Source organism: Alexandromys fortis, unplaced genomic scaffold (genome assembly GCF_014885135.2).
Source record: "Alexandromys fortis isolate MF-2015 unplaced genomic scaffold, M_Fortis_MF-2015_v1.1 scaffold_218, whole genome shotgun sequence".
NCBI classification, from domain to species: Eukaryota; Metazoa; Chordata; class Mammalia; order Rodentia; family Cricetidae; genus Alexandromys; species Alexandromys fortis.
Genome location: NW_026068112.1, coordinates 2,481,354 through 2,486,610, shown reverse-complemented (window position 1 = coordinate 2,486,610; position 5,257 = coordinate 2,481,354). Strand labels below are relative to the sequence as shown.

The following is a 5,257-nucleotide window of genomic DNA, read 5'->3' as shown; positions in this document are numbered from 1 at the left end:
TTGTGGGTGCATATTTCGAGATTACACAAAAGCCATTGCCCTGGTTTGAGCTGATTACATAGCTCAAACAAGCTGTCTGTGCCCTTAACAAAAGCCAGGATGTCTTGCTCCTAGCTTCTTTTGTTAAAGTGTGGATTACATGAGAAGAGGTGTTGACTGAAACTGGTCAGGATGTTTGGGGTTTCTTTCCTTATGCAGTTTGGAGGTTGTCTTATAGAGATGCTAATTCAGGGCCTTCCTGACTGCTAGATGCAGACATGACCTAAGCTCAGGCACCTGGTTGCCTAGGTGATGGCATGATGTGTTTTCCCCGCTCAATTTGGTGTGGGTATATAAAATGTTTGGACAATAAATGGAGATTCTGGCCTTTTCCATGATGATGGTGTAAGCTGTGTCTGATTATTCCTCGCGACTCCATTCCAGCCAAGTTAGGAAGTCTGTGTTGGACCCACGTCGGCTCCAACAGATCTCATAGGGGGTTAGTCCAAGGTGAGACTGGGTGTTTTGCACACAGAACAGGACTAGGGGAAGGAGCTGTACCAGTCTCTAGTGCCAGATTCCGAAGGCTAATTTGGTAAGGGTCTTTATTTATCCTTTTTTACCTGTCCTGAACTCTGGGGTCTGCATGCACAATGTAATTTTCCCAGTCTTACTCATGCCCTGACTTTTCTGGCAACAAGGCAGTTTTACCACCTGTCGATTGTGTTTGGGTGGGTTACTCAGTCTAGGGGTTTGTAACCCACCCTGCAATCAGTTATTCCAGGGTCTTGAAGGGGCGCTACCTGGAAGAGAATGAGCTAGGACAGAAGAATGAGGATAAGCAGATTTGTCAAAGCCCCCGTTTATTAGGGTCATGGTTGATGTTTATATAGCCCCTGAAGGGTAGGGAAACTGGACTCTTGCCGCGTGTTCCAGGTCACATAGGCCAGGTTCGTCACATAGGCCAAGAGGTTACATTCGGACAGGTAGGCCAAGAAGTCACAAGTTGCCACACCTGGTTCCCTGGAGAGCTGGAGTGTGAGGTGCATTCTGCTAACAGATAAGTTAATTGGGTGTGGGGCAGGTTCTCAATAGAACATAATTATGGGTGTGAGGTTCCCTGCAGACTCCCCAGGGTGATGGTTCCCGTAATGATTTTTAGGAGGGAAATGGCTTGTGACATATCCCCCTTCCTTATATAAAGGCAAGCAGTTATTAAGTGGAGGGCATGAGGTCAGAGTCAACCATGGTGTCAGATCTAAAGGAGAAGGGACTGGGACAAGTAGAGACCCTCCTCTCAAATGGTGAAGCAATTTACCTCTCCTGGGAACAGAGGGGTGCCCGATGATTCTTAGGTCGAGTGGGGACCAGGTCTTTTTTCTTTCCCCCTTACCCATCATAGAGTTCCCAGGACCCTGTCTTAGGTTGGGGGATATCCTGCCATAAGTCGCCTGTCCTTGGAGCTCCTCAAATAAAAGGTATCTAGCAGGATTAAAGTAAGCAGACCACAGGGCACCCTGTCTTAGGCCATGTGGAGAGCTTTCCTCATACCTGGCACCATGCCATGTTGAGCCGGCCTTTACAGCCTCTGTATGGTGTGCTATTCAGGTGAGGGTCCACACTAACTCCCGTCATTAGGCCCCTGCATCTATCATTAATGAAAAGGCTGTGAGGAGCTCCTCAAACAAAAGATATAATGATATAATTTTGGGCACCAATAACTCCATCTTCCAGACAAGAAGAAAGGGCTTTTTCCAAACCCAGTATTCGCCTTTTAGTCTGGCCTAAGGTATCCTCCTTCCTAAATGCCTACTCCACATAAAATTACGTGTGCTGTCTGCCAAAAATTAGGGCAGTGTAAAAGGGGTCTAAATCCAAAACTTTTAACATATGCATTAAACCCAAACACTTTACAGCATGTGTCAAGCCTTTTCCAACACCTATAAGCAGTTACAAATATCATTAGATCAATTTCAGTAAGAGTACAATGACATACATTGTTGTCAAATACCATCAGTTCCAGTCTCTGAGCAACAGTGACAGGAACCCCAATCTTTCCCCTTCTTAAGTGAAGAGGGGTTAATATTTTAATTAAAATGAGTTTTGTGTCCCAAAGATTAAAGCAGATGTTTAGTCTGCACCTTAGCTTCAAAGCAAACCAGAGTTCAAACTGCAGAGGCAGTTCAGCATTTGTGCTTCAGGGCAGGTGGGATTCCTGGGTGAGGTGAGCTGGATTCAGCTATCTGAAGCACATCCTGGCACTTATCTCAACCCGGTCTCCCTAGACTCTGGAGGCAGGATGACACCCTGTAGAGTGGCGTAGCAGGTTCTGCTATCAGGCACTCCTCTCCTTGGGGGCAGGGAAGGCCGGACCACCAAGGACCTCTCCCCAGTAGCCTCTGGAAATCCTCTGTGGGATGTCTGCAGCCATGACATCATCAGGGGTCCAGCTTTTATTTTCTTTCTGTGAAAAAAAAGCATAAACACATCCTCGACCCCAAATATATATAGGTCAGGTTTTTTCATAATGTATTGCAAGGGCTTTTCCACTTTGCCTTAACAAAGGTCAGCTTGGTGTTATCATGCCAGATCCGTTTGCATCAGGATCTGTTTGCAACTCTCATAAGCTGCTTTCAAGGAGTCTTGTTATGCTCCACAATTTTTTTATTATTAGCCATATATGCAGTTCCTCCATTGGAAGAGCCATTTGTAAAATTTTAGCATAAAATCCTTTAAGAGATTTTTTGCTATAACATTAGCAAAATACAGGTGTGTGAATTGTAGCAATGATCTGGGAAAAGATTATTGTTTTTGGCCTTGAATTGAGCAAAGGCAATTGTCCAGGAATCAATCTTAAAATTATCAATGAATTGTTTTAAGAAATTGTTTAAGAAACATTGATCATAGTCAATATTCTATTAAACCATTTTTTCAGATGTTATCCTGTCCTTTTGTACCAGACAGGCTACTGTTCTAAATTAAGAGTTTAATATCTTAACTGGCAAAACTGAGAAGGTTTAGCCATAAACAGCATTTTTTATAAAACTGTTGTAGAATAAGTTTTTACTTAATATACATACTCTTGCCATAGCTGAATTATAATTAATATACTGTATTTGTTGATTATTGTATACTTTACCTGTTGATTTATACTTTACCTGTTTGAGTACCTGTTAGGCAGCCTGTTTAAGGCTTCTATTGGAAACTGTTTTTTGTAAGAATAAGAATTTTACCTAGCAGCTCAAGGTCTCCCATAAGAATATTATAAGTAGGGCTTTAACCATTGAATATCTAATTAAAAGTTTGTAAGCTATCCTCCTCTTAAGTTTTAAGTCTGCCTTGCAGATAGAAAAATGGAAAAATGAAGCATTTTAACCAATAATGCTGGCCTCATTAGACACCAACATGTAGAAAAATGAAAATAGATCTATATCCATCTCCATGTACAAAATTCAAGTTTAAATGAGCCAAAGGCCTCAGCAATGTTGAACCTCACAGAGAAAAAAATTTTTTGAAGTACACTTTGCCACATCGTAAACACAGTCTCAGTGGCACAAACATTGTGAGAAACCATAAATTAGATCTCTTGAATTGAGAACCTTTTGTATAACAAAGCTATAGAGTGGGAAAAGATTTTTATTTATCATAAATCCATTTTAAAAATATATGAAGAACTCAGGAAATTAGTTATTAAAAATTTAATCCAACAAAAATATTTGTTATAGACCTAAACTGAAAAACTCTCAACAAACGAACCCAAAAATGACTGAGAGACATCGAAAATGTTTGAATATAACATCGTTTAACTGTCAGAGAAATGTAAATCAAAACTCTGAGATTTTACCTTATCCTTGTAAAAATGACCAAGATTAAAAATTATTGTTAACAACCTATGCTTAAGAAATTGTGGGTAGGGAAAAAAACTCGCTGGAAGTGAGCTGCAGCCGGTGGCAGCAGCGGCGGCGCTGGGAGCGGTGACTGGTGTTGGAAGTGCATACTGGCACAGCCATCCCTGGATCATATACAGCATTGAAAGACCTGAACAAATCCAGACTCTCCCAGCAGGAAGAGAAAAATCAAAAATCCAGGACTAGCCTATGAGGGCACCAGACCTCATTCCAGATGGTTGTGAGCCACCACGTGGTTGCCGGGAATGGAACTCAGGACCTTAGGAAGAGCAGGCAGTGCTCTTAACCGCTGAGCCATCTCTCCAGCTCCCCCAGCAGGAAGAGGAGAATCAAAAAATCTAGGGCTAGCCTGTTCAGCGACCCTGCACCAGGACCTGAAGACAAAGCCAGACTGCAATCTTGAAAAACTAGTTTTCCAGCTGCAATTATCACAGTACTGTTTTAGGAACTAGCTGATTACGACCTTGGGAGTGGTCCCGAGAGGCAGGGAGCCACGCCCCTGTGACCATCACTGGGTTTTTGAAATTTTTATGACCCTCCTGGACCACTGGGCTGTGGTCTCTTTCCTCAAAAATTCTTTTTCCCAGTCATTCGGGGTCAAACTCCTCCCCCACCAACCAAGACCTTGTGCACGACCTCAGCAAGGATGGTCTTTGGCGAGCCAGGGGGGGCGCGCCCTCCCAAGACCTGAGTGAGAGTCTCCCCAGCAGTGAGGGACCTCCATTGTGTAAAATTAGGCAAATATCTACCTCAAAACTTACCCCTTTTGGGCCTAAATACAAAGTTGTTTAACCCTACCACAAGGACACGTGCTCAGCCATGTCCAGAGCAGAACTACTTTATCATAGCCAGAATTTAAAAATCCAAATGTACCTCTTTTACATCTAGGATAAATGAGACATCATCCTTTTAAAATATCCATGCATACCACAAAATATCTTGGAGTAACTTTAAGCAAGCAGGACAGAAGTTTTTGGTCCCGTCATCTCTGCCTGTGAAGGCGGAAATGTATTTTATTTTTAACCATTATCACTTGTTTAGAGTATAACTCTGGCCCTTGATAAATTTAGTGAGAGGCCTGAGTCTCAGCAATCTAGCCTGAAGCAACACCTGGCAGCAGGAAAGAACCTCAAGCTGAAACATTATGACTCCCACCCAAGAGCGGGCAGTACAAATGAAAAAACTTGTCGGATAAGAATTTTAAATCTTGAAAGATCCCCTACTTTCTTGNGCATGTGTAGCTGTTAGGTCCTTGGTTCCCAGGGGAGGAGGGGAAGCACTATGGCATGGAGGCTGAGAGGATTCAGAGTTGTCAGAAATGGCTTCAGAATTGTCTTAAAGTCTTACATTCCCTCCTTTTATTTGGTCAA

At 42.7% G+C, this 5,257-nt stretch overlaps 1 pseudogene; it reads right to left on the bottom strand.

Moving 5' to 3' along the window:
* LOC126490017 (speckle-type POZ protein-like) overlaps positions 1–3,989 on the bottom strand; it is a 31,790-nt pseudogene extending 27,801 nt beyond the window's left edge.
* Between the last annotated feature and the right edge of the window lie 1,268 nt (positions 3,990–5,257).